The sequence below is a fragment of the Microtus oregoni genome, unplaced genomic scaffold, assembly GCF_018167655.1.
Source record: "Microtus oregoni isolate MIOR12 unplaced genomic scaffold, Mior012 000104F_ref0000108, whole genome shotgun sequence".
In the NCBI taxonomy this organism is placed as follows: domain Eukaryota; kingdom Metazoa; phylum Chordata; class Mammalia; order Rodentia; family Cricetidae; genus Microtus; species Microtus oregoni.
In genome coordinates, this window is record NW_024544718.1 from 3480889 (window position 1) to 3500548 (window position 19660).

The window sequence follows — 19660 nt, forward strand, 5'->3', positions numbered from 1 at the left end:
TCTTTTTTTTTTGTGTGTGTGTGTGTGTGTGTGTGTGTGTGTGTGTGTGTGTGCGCGCGCCATACATATGCAGGTGCCCTGGAGGCCAGAAGAGGGTATCCAATCTCTGGGAGCTGGAGTTACAGGTGTTTGCAAGCTGCCAGACATGGGTGCTAGAAACCTAACTCAGGTTCTCTAGAGGAGCAGGAGGTGCTAATCACTTAACCATTCTTCCATCCCCAAGACCCTGTCAAGAAAGAAAAACAAAAGTAAATGAAAAAGAGACCTAGAATTTGACCCAATAGTTTATGAGCCTGTCGTCAGTGCCGTGGTGAGTGGTTAGGCACCCAAAGCAGCAGCAGCTCTAGCTTTGGTGAGCACACTTCAAGTTGGTGGGGAAGCAGGAAAGCTCTGTAGAAAAGTGACATCTCTAGGCCAAATGCTCTGCTGATGGGTTGCTTTGTTTGGTTTGATTTTGATTTCTTTTCTTTTTTTTTCTTTTCTTTTTTGAGACAGGGTCTTACTATGTAGCCCTGGCTGGCCTGAAACTTGCTGTGTAGACCAGGCTGGCCTGGAACTCACAGACATCCACCTGTCTCTGTTTCTGGAGAGCTGGAATTAAAGGTGTGTACCACCACATCCAGCAAAATGTTCTCTTTTTAAAGATTTTATTTTTATTTTTTTAGATTTATTTATTTTATTTTATATGTATGAATGTTTTGCCTGTATATATGGATGTGCAACATCTGTGTGCCTGATGCCCATGGAGGTCAGAAGAAGGGATTGGATCCCCTGCCTGGAACTAGAGTTACGAATGATTGTGAGCTACCACGTGGGTGCTGAGAACTGAACCCAGGTCCTCTGCAAGAGTAACAAGTGCTCTTAACTATTGAGTCATGTCTCCAACCCCGGATTTTAGTTCTATGTATATGTGTGTGCACATCAGATCCCCTGGAGCAGTAGTTACAGGCAGCTATCAATCATAGGTCAAGTGTGCTAGGAACTGAACTCAAGCCCTCTGCAATCATAACACATGCCCTTCGCCACTGAGTCATCTCTCCAGCCCCCCAGGTTGTTTTTTATGTTTGTTTTGTCTTGTCTTGTTTTGTTTGAGACAAGGTCTCTCTATGTAGCCCTGGCTGTCCTGGAACTTACTCTGTAGACCAGGCTGGTCTTGAATTTACAGAGATCTGCCTGCCTCTGCCGCCGAGTGCCGGGATTAAAGGCAGTGTGCACCACCATGCCCGACCCTAGGTTGCTTTTTTTTACTATAGAAAGAAGAAAACTGATGAAGAACATCCAATGGTTTGCCAAATACCTACTATGTAACAAGTGTGTTCTGAGCATCTTTAAAATGTGACTCCTGAATAAAGAGCGAGCTGTGTTCTTTTATGGCCTGTGTGCTGCACTCCTTCTGAGGATGAGAGTAGAAACAAGACTAAGAGAAGACCAACGAGTGGCGAAGGTGTGTTGAGGAGGGGCTCTGGGTACCCTAAAAACCCTCAGCGGTAGCTGCCGAATAGAAGGACCATGCGGTATCTTTCACCCTCTGAGAGCCTGGCTAATGCCACCTTTTGGGGCCATTTTGTCTGTATTTTCAGGTTTAACCTTTAGATGCCCCATTTCCGGTATTCCCTTAAGTCCTCTCATAATACAGAGGCTCAAAATTAGGGTGATTTAGACAGCATTTCTTCTCACACCCTCAAGATATCATAACAAAGTCAAGGACCCCCCACCCCCAGTGAGAAGCTTCAGTTGCTCCCCACACCATTCAAAGGCTTGAAGAGATAAGGCAATTTCCAAGCCAGATGGGAATTTAAGATGACTGACAGCCATCCTAGACCCATGGTGTTTTCATGGTCTGGGCCTCATTGCTGAACAGCAGCCCTGAGCTCACATCTCACAGATCATTGGTATTTAAGTATAGGGCACTGGACACAACTATCTTAGGATCTATATTTGCAGTGTGTATGAATACTCAGAGGTTTAAAATGTCCATGCAAGAATGGTAGCCATGACTCGAGGGGCTGTCGCTGTGCTATCTTATATAACTATCAGGGCTGAAGACACTCATCTGGGCACATATTATCCGGAACCAGGGTGAAAGGAAAACAGTGTAGCCCCCGGAAGCCTCTGGCTGCTCAGAAGTGCTCCACGTTACGTCATAGTTTGCTCGGCAACAGCCCACACAGCATATCTGCAGAGCACCTGACGGTGGTTTTGAAAACCCCACAGAAAATGCAATGGATATGTTCTTCAGCCTCAGGGTGACCTGTTATGAGGAAAGGTGAATCCCACGGTTACAGATCAACAAATGTGGAACCCATGGAAGGCAAATGAATGCAAGGCCCCTTGGGTATCACTCACAAAACAAAATAAAGATTGCTCAGCCCTACAGAGTCCAGAAACAGAAATCATTTCCCCACTCAGCTCACCCCTTTCGCTGGGGAGACCAGAAAAATCCATGAAGAAAAGGTCATGGCCACATTTCCTGAGATTAGACAAAGCATTCTTGGGGCAAGACAGAAAATCTCTGAGTGGGTAAAGGTAGCTGTGTGGGGGTGGGAACACGACTCTTAACTGCTCAAGCGATCATATGCAAAAAGATTCTGTTTTGGTCACTAGGTCAGTTTTACCAACTAACTTTACTAGAGGTAAATTCCCTTTCCTGAAGTCCGAAATGTAGCAGCGTAAGTGAAGGATGTGTGAAGTGTCACTGAGAGTATAGCCCTCAAAATGAGAGAGGAGCAGCTTGTGTCCTCTTCTGTCCCCCTCAGATCATACCTAGTAACCGCTCTTCAGTTCCAGGCACCAGACTTCAACAAAGATGACCACAGATGCTTAGAGCAGAGTGGTGGTGACAGCAAGAGGACAAGAGTGTGCCTGGAAATGGGTGTCTAATGTGGGCAAAGTATTATGGGATCGTGGGGGAGAAATGTAGGCCTGGTATATTGGTTTGGTTTGGTTTGGTTTGAGACAGGATCTTCATAGGTAGCCTGGAATTCTCTCTATAGACCAGTTTGGCTTCAAACTCACAGAGATCCACCTGCACCTCCTTCCTGAGTGCTGGCTTGAAGCTGTAGGCTTGTTCTGTGGATGTAAGTCCAAATGCCCCAAGAGCTGATGGGCGGACATTCTAGGAAAACAGATTTGGATTTAGCATTAAAAAGATGATCTTTTAAATAAACAAAAACCTGCTATTTTTGCCTTTTAAAAATATTTATTTACTTGCTTATTGTTTTGTGGGGGTTTTTGTTTTGTTTGTGGGGTTTTTTCTTTTTTCTTTTTCTTTGCTCTCTGCATGTAGCCCAGGCTGGCCTCAAATTCTCTGTGCAGCGAATATGACTCCAGTTTCTGATCCTCCTGCTTCCATCGCCTGAGTCCTGGGACCACAGGTGTGTGCCATCATGTCCAGATTCGGCACTGGTAGGAATGGAAGCCAAGGCCTTATGCATGCTCACTAAGCTCTGTACCCACCGAGCTCCATTGGCAACCCTGCTTTTTCCTTTTTTTAATAAAGAAAAATTGTGATAAAAGTTTCAGTTCATGATTGCAGTCCCTTGGAGTCTTTTGGAATTTCTTATCAATGGTTTTAAGGGGGGGGGGACGAATGCCCTAAGATCTTAACATGCGCGCTTTGATGTGTTAATAGCACTCTACAATTAGAGCGGACTGCCCGAAGGGCAATAGTCCCCATCACCAGAGACAGTCAAGCTGTGACTGGACAACCACCAATCAGGGCTGATGTGGTTGATTAAAGGGCTGACCAGGTAACCTCTAGGCTTACTGAGATCTTGTGATACTTCATCTGGAAGGTCCCATGAGAAAGTATTCAGGAAAATATTTCTGGAGCAGAGGGTCAGAGTGGGCCAGAGGCAGGGAGATTGAAAGCAGAGGGTTAAGAGGTACCTTCTCAGCCGACTATAGCTAGTTTTCACCTCCCGTCTCTGTTTGAACTCCAAATTCAATTCACGCTGTATGGCCTCACTAGGTTAGGCAAACTCTTCGCCAAGGACTGATCTTGCCCCTGCTTGAGTAATTCCAGGGAAGAGAAAGTCTCCTTAGCACAGTCGGACCATTGCAGACTGGATCTTCTCAATCTGTTCTGGAGTCCCAGATTGGAAGGAGCTCGAGTCCATTTTCCATATTCCCCACACTCTGGCTCTTAGCGATGCCTTTGCCTCAAGCAAAACAAGGTGAATCTTCTGTTGTACAGGGTTGCAAGCTGGTCCCTGACCCAGCACACTGTCAGTCTGTCCATCTCTTCCCCAGGATAAGCAGCTCCAGCAGCTGGGATGCAGTCCTCTCCCACCCCCGCATTCTCTTTTCCGTACTTTGCTCCAGATTGCTAATTTCTCTCTGTAATGTTCAGGTCCAAGCTCAGAAGGATCTTGGATCCTCAGTGGCCTACTGTGCACAACAGAAGGCAGAGCTGCACCCTCCCCCCTTGGAGAGCTGAACTGATTAGTGTCTGACGAGCTAATGCCCAAAACTGATGAGCACACAGTCACCTCCAACACCTGAAAGCATGCACGGATGGGAAGTCACGTCTCTCCTACCAAGTGCTGAAGCATTTGACAAATTGGGTTCTGAAGATTTACATTTCATTTCATGATGGCCTTTTGGGAGCTTTCTGAAATCAGGTTCATGGCATTTAGTGTGCGTGAGTGAGTGAGTGTGTATGTGTGTGTTGCTGGGGATTGAACCATGGGGTTTGTGGCTGCTAGGCAAGAGCCCTGCCTCTGAGGTACATTCCTTAGCTTTTCAAATTTGAGCAGCATGCCATCAATACCTTATCCAAGTCATTAATTAAATTACTGGGCAGACGTGGAGAGAGTGGAGAGTTGGCTTAGCAGTAAGAGTGAGTACTGCTCCAGCACTCAGGAGGCAGTGGCTGCTGGATCTCAGTGAGTTCGAGGCCAGCCTGGTCTACACAGCAAGTTCCAGGCCATCCAGGACTGTTACACAGAGAAACCCTGCCTTGAAAAACCAAAAGAGAAAAAAAAAAGAGTGAGTACTGCTCTTACGGAGAACCCACGTTTAGGGCCCAGCACCCACATCAGGGGGCTCACAACTACTTCAAGAGTCTCACACATAAAGAAAAATGAGTCTTTAAAAGGGGGTGAGGTCTGGAGAGATGGCTCAGTGATTAAGAGCTCTGGCTTCTTCTCCAGAGAACCCAAGTTCAGTTCCTAGCACCCACATGATGGTTCAAGACCATCTGTAACTCCAGTTCCAGGGGATCTGATGCTTAACAGAAGTGTACAGACATACATGCAAGCAAACATTCATACACATAAAAATAAATCTTACTTTTTTTAATATTTTTTTATTTATTATGTATACAATATTCTGTCTATGTGTATGCCTGCAGGCCAGCAGAGGGCACCAGACCCCATTACAGATGGTTGTGAGCCACCATGTGGTTGCTGGGAAGAGCAGGCAATGCTCTTAACCTCTGAGCCATCTCTCCAGCCCCCTAAATCTTACTTTTTAAAAAATAAACAAAATCATCAGGCAGAACCAGCATTGGTGGATCTTGTTTCTCAACCCAGTATGGGGGGCTGGGGTGCTGAGGCAGGAAAATCTTGATTTCAAGGTCAAGGTTACAGAGTGAGAGGAGCCAAGGACTACTGTCCAAACTGACACAAATTCGTTAGTCACCAACTGTGAATGCACATTCTTGCCTGATCTACCCCAGAGTTCCTCCTTCTTCTCCACCAGAACATCTCATGCCAATCATTCTTAATCGAAACCCGATTGCACTGAAACACAGTTGGAAACAGGCAGAGGGAGGATGGGGAGTAGGAACAAAAGGAAAGCAACCTGGCCTTTGGATGTCCCCCCTCCTCTCCAGGCCTCAGGATGAGCCCTCATGGTTTCAGACTCCAAGAAGGAATTTCCAGACAAGAACTCAGGCGCAGACAGATGGAAGAATTAGACAGGGGCTTAGCAATCCTGCATGCAGATCTACCTCTGCCTCCTCCCAGCAGAATAACCCTGGGCAAGTTGCTTAACTTGTCCGTTTGTTCATCTGCAAGCTAGACAAGATAACACCTACCTCACAGGGCTGTCATGAGACTGAAACGTGAAAATGTAGTGGCTATGCTCTGTAAAGTGTAAGCACTTTGCAAACATAACATATTGTTCTGATGACGTGGTGGGCCCCGGCTGTTTTCATCAGAATAGGGTACAAGAAGGTAAATAAGACCTGGTCCTTGTAGAGCAGATTTGTCACAAGTCAAAAGATAAAGTACAAGAACAGGGCACAGGGCACACGTCGTTCTGACAAGAGGGACGGTCCCCCTGGCTGCAGTGACACATACCTGTAATCCCAAAGCTCAGGAGGCAAAGGCAGGAGGATCATGAGTCTGAGCCCAGCCTGGATTACAAATCACAAAAGCAAAAGCAAAACGAAATGTGCGGGCAGTCCATCAGACTCAGGGGCAGAAAAGACAGACTTCCAGGCATCCTGATAGGAGCTTCAACAAATGGACCAGATCAAACAAAAGAAATGACTGAGGGGCCAGGCAGTGGTGGCGCACGCCTTTAATCCCAGCACTCGGGAGGCAGAGGCAGGCAGGTCTCAGTGAGTTCGAGGCCAGCCTGGTCTACCAGAGCTAGTTCCAAAGCTACAGAGAAACCCTGTCTCGAAAAAAAAAAAAACAAAAAAGAAAAAGAAAGAAAGAAATGACTGAGGGAAGACAGTATTTCCAGGACAAGAGTCCAGCAGCGAGAAGTTCTCAAGTGTGACTTGAGGTGCTGGGAACAGTCATGGCTGACAGAAAGAGGCAGTGGGGTGGGATGGTCACATCACAGTGTTCTGCCCTTCACAAGAAGTGGGTGGCCTGCCGGGCGATGGTGGCGCACGCCTTTAATCCCAGCACTCAGGAGGCAGAGGCAGGCGGATCTCTGTGAGTTTGAGACCAGCCTGGTCTACAGAGCTAGTTCCAGGACAGGCTCCAAAGCCACAGAGAAACCCTGTCTCGAAAAACCAAAAAAAAAAAAAAAAAAGTAGGTGGCCTAACGTGAGCAGAAACACTTAGTTCTCATGTTTGACCAGCTGACTTCCTTGCAGGATTCTAGGGAGCAAAGGCATCTAGAAACGCCCCCTAGAAGATCACTTTTCTCCTTTTTAGAAACATTTTTTTGTTATTATTTTATTGGTATGGGTGTGTGCATCACTTTTATGTGGGGTGGGGCTGGCTTTTCAGACTACAGCTGAGCCGCACTGTGGGTGCTGGGAATTGAACCCGGGTCTGCTGGAACAGCAGTCAGTGCTCTTAACCTCTGAGTCATCTCTCCAGCCCCTCCTTATCTGCAGCCGAGAAACGGGTGTCTGGGAAAAGCAGGAGCTATGGCTGTATTTCAGGCAATCGGTGCTCCAACAATTGAATAGATCTAATAGGCAGAGGTGGCTGAGAGAAGGCAGCACTCCTGGTGAAGGAGTTGAAGAAGCTTCAGCTGGAAGTGGCTCCCTGAAGAACGGCTATCCATCACACCTGAAAGGCTTCTTATTCTCCAGTTCTGTATGGGGAACATTGAGTAGGAAACTAGTTCAAGGGCTCTCAAGGTCCGTTTTCCAGATGGGGCTTTCAGAACTACTGTTGGGATTTAGCGCCACCTGGTGTCCATATGTGCTACAGCCGCCACCTTTCCGAAGACTTTTCCAGCACTCAGGGACAAGACAGGATTCCTTCCCTAAAGGCCTGTTATAAAATGCTGTTTGGGGTCTGTGGAATGGAAGAGGAGAGGGCAAGTGCCGCTTGGAGCCTCGAGAAGCTCTTTTCTATGTTGTCAGGGTTTCCATTTCCCCAGAGTGCTTCTGGGGATGTGTATTTTTCAGGAGCACTACAGGATCGGGTTTGCCAGACTCTCTCATATGAGGACGAGTATCTGTAAATCTCTGGGCCAGACCAGAGAGCGTGCCCTGAGCCTTTACAGTGAGCAAAAGGGTCCCGTTCTCCATGAACTCAGGCTTACGTGATGCTTCCTTCTAATTAGGTTAGCCTTATACTTAGGACTCCTAGAGCCCCACTGAAAGGTTGAAAGAGAAGCTGTGCCTCAGAAAACTGAACTGAGAGATGGCAACCCTGCTTTCTCTCAAAACCCATTTTGGATCGGGTTTCTAATGAGCTGTGAAACAGGAAAAAAAAAGTTAGGGGCCAACTGTAACCTCAGATACAGAAGAGGCTGCCGCAGGAAGATCACAAGTTCAAGACCAGTTTGGACAACAAAGAAAACTCCTGTCTCAAATTGCAAATATCCACTAGCATTGTCCTGGCGATGCCTCATAACATGGTATTGGATAGCCCACAGAAGCAATAGCATGGAGGGGATGAGCAGAGTGGTGCACCAAAGACTAAGTAGTGAAGACATTACTCTGTCAGTCTCCATCCCAGCTACCCTTGAAGTTTGTTTCCGTCATCACCCATCCCAGGCTTAGGCTTTTCTGCCTCTTCTGTTTGCTTATGAATCATGGGACAGCTCTCAGCTTAGGGCACCAGTGAAGAGGGCACATAACTGCAGAGGGTATTGAAAAACAGCAGAAAGAAAAAAAAGAAAAAGCGTCATCTCTACTTTAGACTGTTTGGACTCTTAGATAACTGCCTTTTAATTTTTCTTTCCTGGCCCCCACAATGCAAGCAGGGCTCCGCGAGTAAAGGTCCCTTAACTATACTAGCCGAGAGGTGAACACATTCCTTTTTAATCCTTCCATTAAGATGCTTTTCGAGCCCAGTGTGGTGGTACACACCTTTAATCCCAGCACTCGGGAGACAGAGACAGGGGGATCTCCATGAGTGAGAGGACAGCAAGGTGTTTTATAAAGAGAGTTCCAGGACAGCCAGAGCTGCATAATAGAGACTCTCTGTCTTTCTTTTGTTTTTTGAGACAGGGTTTCTCTGTGTAGGCCTGGCTGTCCTGGAACTCTCTATGTCGATCAGGCTGGCCTCAAAACCCAGGGATCCATCTGCCTCAGCTCTGGGTGCTGGGATTAAAAAAAAAAGTGTGCAATACCACAACCTGTGGGGGGCGGGGGGAGACTTTTTCAAAGTAACATCTGTGAGCAATTTCATAAATTACATAGAGTGACATATTTTATCTTGTAAATTGTAAAGATTTCTGACCCTGAATTAACTACATTGTACCCAGCAATGAAATGGATACCAAATGACAGCCACTTAAACTGGAGAGGGCTCAGACATTAGACCTCACTACCTGGAACTAAGCCTTACAAGGGCCTTTGGGATTCTGAGTATTAGGCAGAATCGGCTTTCCCTTTCTGCTCTCCCAACTGTAAAGACCTGGGTGGGTGCCTTCTGTCTGGCTTGTGCTGTCCTACTGCAGTTTCTACCACCATCCTAGCCTGGGCTTCGCCCCACCCCTTTTCAAACTGGCTGAGGAAAAAAGGAAACCAGAGAAAACCCCGCCCCTTCACATAGCTGTACGACGTGTTTAGAATACGAGCGATAACTAGAACAAATGTGCTTGCGAATTGGGGGGAAAAAACCACTTGGAATTCACACAGCTTCTGAAAATCTGGCCCCATAATGGCCGTCCCTACTGTTGTTCTCGGCTAGTCTTTCGTTTTAGTGCCCTAAAGTGGCCATGTGACCTTGACGGCGAACGCCATTTTCCTGCCAGGGGGCCTGCGCGTTTAAGCCTCCGCTAGCGCCCGTCAGCGCCCAAGCTTTTCGGATCTCAGCGGCTTTTAGACCTCCTCCCAAGACCCCCTTTCCGGTCTGCGAGGCCCAAGAGACTCCCAGATCATTGGTGGAGAAAGTATGATTGACATGATCTGCGTGTAATGACTGACCGGCTCTTTCCCAGCTTGGATGACTAGTTCCGCTCTCGAATCTTTTTGATGACTCATCCCTCAGTCTTCGCAGGAAGGCCTTTCCTGGCCCCGCCCCTGCCGCCCACCACCGCCCGCCCCCCCCCCCCCCCCCCCCCCCCCCCCCCCCCCCCGCTGAAGGGAAGGAGCTGCGGGAATCCGCGCACACTCGTGTGTGTGTGTGTGTGTGTGTGTGTGTGTGGTGTGTGTAGTTGAGGCACACAGAAGCTGAAAACGCTCTTTCTGCACCAGAAAGAGGCTCATTTCCTTATAAGGAACTTAACCCCTTATTTTCCCTTGAGGTTTCTCTTGCATTTGTTGGAGGCCAGAGGGAGAAAAGATTGTGGGGGTTCTACCCCAGCTTCCAGTTCAGCCCCAGATCATAGGGTGGGCTGAGTTACCAGACAGGTCGGCTTCCTGCTCCAACAGCTAGCCACTCGGAGGGAGGAGCCTGGGAAGCTGCAGTTAGGTGGAGGCTTACTGATCACCCTGTAGATCTCTGGGGACATGCGTGTCAGGCACCTTACAGAGATTGCAATCCTAAAGAAGAATCCAGCCTCCTGCTGATAATGGGAAAATAGGGAACCCAGGCCGAGCTAAGAAACTGACCTGCACCCAGATGAAAGAATGGATGGTCACTTGAGCCGGGGGTCCTAGCCATCTCATGTTCCTGCGTGTCCCCACAACAGGTTTTCCTGGCCTGGGTTAAAAGAAGCCCGAAGCTCTGTAAAAGGAGCTGGCTACAGCTGTCTCCTTCGGGCTGCTTCCTATAGAATCGTTTGCTCTTTTCTGCAGTCACCCCTTTGCCAAGTTTCCCATCCCACAGGTAGATCTCACTGAAAGTACCAGCCTCACCTAGATTGTAATAAGCTCCGTGCACAGTAGGTACACAGTAGGGGTGCAATAGACACCCCTAAGCCTGAGCGTCGCATCGAAGACTGGAGACTCGGGAACCACAAGGTGGGCAACGTGCTCTGAACTTGAGCATACATTGGTGCTGGGGGATGCAAGAGATTGTGTTTAGGTATCTCCCGTAGAGGAGACTTTTTCCAGCTTGAGGGCATGAAGCCGGTGGTAAGAGGTACTGGCACTAGCACCTTCCTTTCTAGGCTGCAGCCCCTGCTCTCCCTGTCGAGGCCCCTTGACTAACTCCCACCCAGAGTTCATTTGCCTTGTCCAGGCTTGCCCCTCTGACCTCTGCATGGAATGTAGCCAAGGAACAGGAAAGAGGCAGCATGCTTTTTGCCCCTGCTGGGGTGAGGAGGAAATGGAGACAGGAGACACAAATTCTATCCCTCCTCCTCTGCTTCCAGTTTCTCATCTTGACTGTAAAGGATTTCTCCACTCACTGCCCTGCCTGCGTTAGTTAGTTTACCTGTGGTACTTGCTCCTATCATCAGTGACACTGAAAGCTCTGGCAGCGTGCACATTGGTGGGGAGGATGGGGATCAGGTGAGTGCGAAATAGGTAGGTAATCATAGCCGCGCATCCGGGAGTAGTGCCAGTGGGAGGCAGGCAATCACGCTAAATACAATGATTGTGGCAGTTGTCAGTCTAAGAGGTTTCTAGGCAGATTGCAAACTGCAGAGCCATTGGCTTTCAGCTGCAAGAGAATTCCTAGAGGAAGCTGGATTCATTTTACAGATTTACTAATTGTAATTGTGTGTTCGTGTATGTGTGTGTGTGGGTACGTGCATGCCATTGCACAGGTGTGGAGGTCACAGGACAACTTGGGAGTACTTTGCTTTTACCACACAAAGCTCAAGGGTAAAACTCAGGTTGTGTGGCTTGGTGGAAGTTGCCAATGAGTCATCTTCTCAAGATGTGAGATTTAAGAAATAGCCCCAACGGAGGCTGGAGAGATGACTCATTGATTAAAAGCACAGCCTTCCAAAGCAGCCAGGTTCAAGTCCCAGCACCTACATAGCAGCTCACAGACACCCATTAACTCTGGTTCTAAGGGATCTGATGCCCTCTTCTGGTCTCTGTAGGATTTGTATGCACATACAAGCAAAAAAAAAGGCAATTCACACAAAAATTCTAAGGGGGGGGTGGTCGTGAAGAGAGTATCAATTAAGAACAATTGTTTTTGCAGAGGAACAGGGTTCAGTTCCCAGCACCCACATGGCACTCACAGGTGTCCATAACTCCAGTTCCAGGGGATTCAGCGCCTTCTGAATTACGAGGGCACCTGACATTCACGTGGTGATCAGACATACATGCAAGCAAAATAGTCATGACGTAAAATAAGTAAATCTAAAAAAAATTAAAGAGAAAAAAAGAAAATAGGACAATGACAGACCCAAAAGGCCTTAAAATGTTTGCAATCTGAGGGAGGGGTGGGATTAGCAGGAGTTGTTAATCCCTTAACCTTTCCCAACGTGTATTTGTTGAGCGCTAATCCTAGCTATCCTCCCTACTCGCAATGTATAAACAGCAATGCTAGCAGACGGTTACTGGATATATATCCTGTGTGTCAGCTATTGTATTATATGCCTTAAGGACAAAGCCTTGTCTTATGGTGACTCAATTTACAACTCTTGGGACCATCCAATGTGGAGAAACCACTACACAAATGGTAGAAAATTTGTCTTTTCCCAGTCTACTGAAAGACCGTGTGATCCTCTGTCAGGGCGCTGGGCTGGGATGTAATCACCCAGCAGCTGGAATATTCTACTAAGAGACTTGTGCCCCTTTCTTCTGCTATCAGACTAAACAAGGGACACCAAAGAATCCCAATTTCCTGGTGATCCCGTGCTGGGAGAAGGGGAAAACTGAAGCCCTGATGGCAGCCAGCAGAGGAACTTGTTTATCTGAAAGAGAGTTCATATAGTTCTGGCAATTTATCAGACCATCTTATTGACTAGACTGAGCCCTGACCACACCTTGACAGGGCTACTTGCCCTCTATTAAAATTTGAATTTCATGCTAGCACCCCAGAAAATGGACTTGGCGGTCATTGGGCCCTTTATTTGTTTCACTTCTCAATATGGCCACAATTGACTAAATCTCCTTTCTCAGTCTTTCCCTACTACTTATCTCTACTTGCTGTATTGGAGACAAGCGGCTAAGTCTATATAAGAACTACTGTTAGCAGTGGAACTGAGCCCAGCTCCCAATCAGCTGAATGATCGTGATTTCGAGGGGGAATAGTATTCCACAGTATATTGAATTACCATGTCCGGTAGGTTCAGTATTTTCTTTTCTTTTTTCTTTCTTTCTTTCTTCCTTTCTTCCTTTTTTTGGAATTTGTTTTGTTTTGTTTTTCAAGACAGGGTTTCTCTGTATCTTTAGAGCATGTCCTGGAACTAGCTCTTATAGACCAGGCTGACCTCAAACTCACAGAGATTTGCCTGCTTCTGCCTCCTGACCGAGTGTTGGGATTAAAGGCGTGCGCCACCACCGCCTGGCTAGGTTTAGTATTTTTAACGTAGGATATTTCCAACTTTATGAGGCTGGTCTTGAACTTCTGATCCTTCTGCTTCTGCTCTGAATGTTGGGTTTACAGCGCTGTGTCACCATGCCTACCTATGCATCACTTAATTCTCATGGTGGAGCTAGGGATGTAGTTCCGTGGAGAGCAGCTGCCTAGCCCTCGCATGTGTGGGGCCCTGAGTTCATTCCTCAGCACCACAACAAAATAAATAAATACCTCAGTCATCTTATGGTATAGATATTATTATCTTGCCTTTTTGGCTTGAATTTCTCTGTGTAGGCCTGGCTGTCCTGTAACTCACTTTGTAGATGACCAGGCTGGCCTCAAACTCAGAGATTCGCCTGCCTCTGCCTCTCAAGTGCTGGAATTAAAGGTGTGCGCCACCAAGGCCATCTTATCCTTCTTATTTTTAAAATGTTTATTTCATTATTTTTATGTGTCAGTATGCTGCCTTTGCATGTGTGCTTGCAGAGGCCAGAAGAGGGCATTAGATTTCGTGCCACTACAGTGGTTGTGAGCCACCTGCAGTAAATGCTAAGCCATCTCTCCAGCCCTAGTCTGTCCATCTAGAAGATAAGTAGGCTGTGACTCAAGGCGATGAAATGACCTGTCCGCGATAATACAATCCGTTGTAGTCAGAAGAGTTGGGATTCAAACACTGGTAGTCACAATGACTATAATCAGTACGTTCACCCCAGTCTTCTAGTTGGACAGTTACAGAAACCGGATTCATTTTGTGCCAAGAGAAAGCAAGCAGTGTTGGAAGTTTTTTCAAAACATAGCCTCTCGCCGGGCGGTGGTGGCGCACGCCTTTAATCCCAGCACTCGGGAGGCAAAGGCAGGCGGATCTCTGTGAGTTCGAGACCAGCCTGGTCTACAAGAGCTAGTTCCAGGACAGGCTCCAAAACCACAGAGAAACCCTCTCTCGAAAAACCAGCCGGGCAGTGGTGGCGCACGCCTTTAATCCCAGCACTCGGGAGGCAGAGGCAGGCGGATCTCTGTGAGTTCGAGACCAGCCCGGTCTACAAGAGCTAGTTCCAGGACAAGCTCCAAAACCACAGAGAAACCCTGTCTCGAGAAACCAAAAAAAAAAAAAAAAACCATAGCCTCTCTGTGCAGCTTTGACTGTCCTGCCACTCGCTCTGTAGACCAGGTTGGCCTTGAACTCACAGAGATCTGCCTGCCTCTGTCTCCCAAGTACTGGGAATAAAGGCGTGCGTCACTATCACCCAGAGAGTTAGAAATTTAAGAACACATAGATGGGCCGGGCTAGGGTAAAGCAGAAGATTCCAGAAGTAGCAGCAGGGACTCTAGTTGGCTGCTTGGCACTCAGGTAGAAGAGGTAGGCACCTGAGGGTGCAGAATGCCCAGAGGGAGCCTAGACAGGCAGCTGGTTAGCAGTCACAGTATCTGGCAGAGGCCCAGTCTTGGGGTTTGGGCTTCCAGAACAGGATGCCAGATGTCAAAAGGTCTGGCAAGAACTAGATGAAACATTATTCCTTTAAAGACAGAGGTACTCCGCAAGACACCAAGGTAGGACTCTGCAGCTGGGAACATCAGAATAGGTGCCTAAAGCAGGGATTTTATTCAATAGACAAGAAATAGCCCAGTTATTAGAGTTAAGGACCAGCTCCATTATGTCTCCTTTCCACATGTTTTTTAAACGATTTTTTTTAGGCACTTATGTTCCAAATGCTATGCCAGGTACCAGGCCAAGGCACACTCCTGTAAAGGAGTAAAACCTGTAAAACAGGCATGTACAAGGCTGCGTGATAAGTTCTCTATTAGAGGCACAGGGTGCAGAGGCAGGGCAGGGAGATTCATTTGTTGAGAGAATTTAAAGAGACTATATTGATCACAAATTGGAGGCCAGCCTAGGTTAGATGGTGAGAGCCTGTAACCACACATAGTAGATGTGGTAAGATGGCTTGGCAGGTGAAGGCACTTGCCGCCAATCCTGAGGACTTGAGTCCTTTCCCCAGGCCCCACATGCTAGGAGAAAACTAACTCTGCAAGTTGTGCTCTGACTTCCACCCATGCGCTGTAACACACACACACACACACACACACACAAACACACACACACACACAGAGACATACACACACACACACTCATACACACATAATAGATAAGTAAACATGGCCCGGCCCAGCAGCAGCCAGGGTCTGGGTTGATAGCCCTGGCTCCTGTTGCTCTCTGGGGCTGTGCAGATGCCTAGGGTCTGGCAGTCACCTGAGACCATGTTGGTGTTTGAGGGCCTTACTGCTGCCGGGGCCATACTGATCTGGGTGGCCTGCCTTGCCACCCAGATCAGTATGGCCCCATGGTGACATCCATACCGGAGCCACTGCCAAGGGTCATGTCAGTCATTTCTGGGTCTGTGTTCCTGCTGCAGCTAGGGTCTGTGATAATGTCCATGGCCTATGTTACCACAGGGGGTCATGCGAACAAAGCATGTTGAAACCTTGGAGCTGTGCTGAGCCATCCCTGCCCTTCATTGGCCCTAGGAGAGCTGGCCCTGCCCCTTGCTGGTCACTGCAGCAGGAGAGCTGGCCCCACCTCCCATGGGAGAGCTGCCCCTCACGACCCCTCCCCTGCACATGGGAGGGACGACCCCACCCCTCGTGGTGGTTGTGGGAGAACTAACCCAGATGGCATGAGCCTAGGAGAACTGGCTCTGTCCCTTGCCTGAAGGGGCCTTCACAGTGTGTGTGTGTGTGTGTGTGTGTGTGTGTGTGTGTGTGTTCTGTTTTAGGATTTTAAAGAAGAGAAATTTTTCTTGGCCCAAAGTGTGCAAAAATAAGGGCCAAGGCACAAAAATGTGAAAAGTAGTACCCATCAACCATTTGGCGATCAGTGAAGAGTTCACACTGGGAAACTGGTGTCTGACAGGGAGCAGCGGGGGCGCATGAGTCTGAAGCAGTCTGAGGGCTGCTGAAGATCTTGGGTTTCTTCCAAACATAAAGTAGAGCCAGGTATGGTCTTTATATTGGCAAATGATTGGATTGCATCTGAGTATTTCAGGAAGACCACATAGAAAACAGTATCCAGAATCATTGGAAGGAAGTAAGCCCCTCAGGATGTTACTGCAGTTGTGGAAGGATGAGTATAGTAAGGGGCAAGCAGGGTGTGGACAGGAGAGATGGCTCAGTGGTTAAGAGTGCTGGCTGCTCTTCCAGGGGACCCAGGCTTGACTTCCGACATCAACATGGCAGCTCACATGTGGGGATTCGCCATTGTCTGTAACTCTAGTTCCAGGGAATCTGACTCCCTTCTCTAACATCCATTGACACTCGATATACATGGTGCACAGGCCTAACGCAGGCATGACACCCATACAAAAAAAGATAAATACAAAATGTTTAAAGATCTAGTGAGCTGGTGCAGCAGAAAAGGCACTTACCAACAAGCCTGTGCCACCAAGCTCTTCTCAAGCTGAAAACCTAAGTTCCATCTCTGGAACGCACGTGGGGGAAGGAGAAAACTGACTCTTGCGAGTTGTCCTATGACCTCGACCCTGTGACATGTACTCATGCGCATGCACATACATACATACACATTCCTAAATACATAGATATAAGATCCTGACAAGAGAAGATTCGTTTAGGGAGATGTTTCTGAGTGAGAATGGGTATAGCTTGATGATTGCTGTGATCAGTGATCAAGAAAGGAGTTATTAACAATTTGAGAGACCTTTTTCCCCTGGAGAAACTGCTAATATAGTGACATCCGTGATGAAGAGGTTAGGCCTCTAGGCTATAGAGCAGGTTTTCTATGGGGCGGTGAGGAGGCAGTTTGTGTTGTATGAAGCTGGAAATGCCCAGAGTGTGCTGGAAGGTGGTTGTGTTAGTTAGGATTTCTATTGCTGTAAAGAGACACCATGACTATGGCAACTTTTAGAAGGGACATTTCATTGGGGCTGGCTTATGGTTTCAGAGGTTTAGTCCATTATCATTGTGGGACCTGGCAGCATGCAGGCAGACATGTGCTGGAGAAGGAGACGAGAGTTCTACATCTGGATCTGCAGGCAACAGGAGGCAAACTAACTGTGTTCCACACTGGGTGTAATGTGAGCAAAAGAGACCTCAAAGCCCACTACTACAGTGGCCTTTCTCCAACAAGGCCACACCTACACCAACCAAGTCACACCTCCTAATGGTCTCAATTCTACCCAAAGAACTACAGGCAACCAAGGAATGCTGAGAGCAGGAGAAATAGTCTTCCCCAGGGAAGAGTATATCAATTGGTTATCCAATACCAAAGGCTTGGCTCTGAAAACATACAAGTAACATTATATAGATTGAGCATTTTTTTTGGGTTTTTTGAGACAGGGTTTCTATGTGTAACAGCCTTAGCTGTCCTAGAACTAGCTCTGTAGATCAGGCTTCACTTTTCCTCTTCTCCCAGCATGGGATTATCAGGAAATTTGTGAGTCTTAACCAAATTCTTAATTTTTCTGCTTCCTTCAGTATCTGGCTACAACTCTCCAAATTGATTTTCCCAGTATTGTTACCGCCCTCCTGACTTTTACCACTGAGAACTAAAACCTGACTGCCCAGATCCTAACTGAGTCTCTGGGTTGTCTTGCAGATGGCTTTTCCAAAGCCAAGTCTAAAGAAGGTCCTACTCACAGAAGCAGGGTGACTTGCTCTACGTTTCAAAGGGCTAGTTACCACAGCAGACCAAGTTCGGGCACCTCTGATGCCTGCTGCTATATGAGCAGCAGAGGGACGCCTCAGCCACAGGCCTTTCCCAGGACATCCAGATCTCCCAAGCCATGCAAACTGCAGACCAGAAAGCAATTAGGATTGCCACACCTGTCCTCACATCTCTGTCAAAAGATGCTTTAAGCTGCCTGAGCTCAGTTGGTAATATCCTTGCTTTGCGTGAGGACCTAAATTTAATACCCAGCAGGCTCACAAACAGCCAGGTTGAGTGGCGCAAGCTTGTATTCCCAGCACTGGAGAGATGGAGACAGGAGGATCCCTAGAATGTTCAGGCTAGCCAGGCCTAGCCTAATTGGTTAGCCTCGGGTCCCTGGGCGCGACCTTGTCTCATAAACAACGTGAGAATGAGAGAAACGGTTGAGCAGGTAAAGAGTCCTGCCGCCAACCAATCCTAATCACCCGAATTTGATCAGTAGTCCCACACGGCAAAAGGAAATAACCAAACTCCAGCAAGTTGTCCTCTGACCTCTGTATTTGTCCCATGGTGTGTGTCCCACCTCCCATTGAAAAAAATTAAAATGAAATAAGGAACAAATAAGGTGATTGGCTCCTGAGGAACAATATTTGATTTTTTTTTTTTTGGATTTTTCGAAACAGGGTTTCTCCGTAGTTTTTGGTTCCTGTCCTGGAACTAGCTCTTGTAGACCAGGCTGGCCTCGAACTCACAGAGATCCACCTGCCTCTGCCTCCTGAGTGCTGGGATTTAAGGCGTGCGCCACCACCGCCCGGCTAGGAACAATATTTGAAACTAACCTCTGGTCTCTCCACATACACAGGTGTGCACTCGCGATGCTTCAAGATCAATATATGGAAATCTCGTTCCCAGAGGTGGCGCGTGACTTTAATCCCAGCATTCAGGAGGCAGAGTCAGGCCTTTGTGAATTTGATGCCAGCCTGGCCTACAGAGCGAGTTCCAGGACAGCCAGGGCTACATAGAGAAACCCTGTCTTGAAAAATGAACAAAAGAAAGAAAGAAAGAAAGAAAGAAAGAAAGAAAGAGGAGGGGGGAGGAGGGAGGGAGGGAGGGAGGGAGGGAGAGAGGGAGAGAAAGCAAGAGTTGTAGCTTAACGGTAAGTAAACACTTGCCTAGCTTGTGGAAGGCGATCTGGATTTCATCACCAGTGCCACAAAGAAAAAGAAATGTCAATAGATTATTTGCTGGACTCAAATTATAGTCTGTCTACACCAATCTTTTTCTTCTTTATTGTTTTTAAGCTAGGGTTTCTCTGTGTAGCCCTGGCTGTCCTGAAACTCACTCTGTAGAGCAGGCCTCACACCCAGACATTTACCTACCTCTGCCTCTCCCGTGCTGGAAATAAAGGTGTGCACGCCCGGCTTCCAACCATTTATTTTTCAATATTATCCAGGTATGAATACAGGGCAAATTCTCTACCTCTGAACTATATCAACAACTCTTTTATTTTGAGACAGGATCTCACCACACTATGTTGCAATGACTGACCTTGAACTCCATAGTCCATTCTGACTTTAAACTTTCCATCTTCCTGTTCTGGCCTCCTCAGTAACTAGGATTAAAGGTCTGTACCACTAGGCTCATCTTGGCCCAATTGTTTTTTCTTTTATTTTCCTAGAAATATCTCTCTCTCTCTCTCTCTCTCTCTCTCTCTCTCTCTCTCTCTCTCTCTGGTTTCTCTGTAGCTTTGGAGCCTGTCCTGGAACTT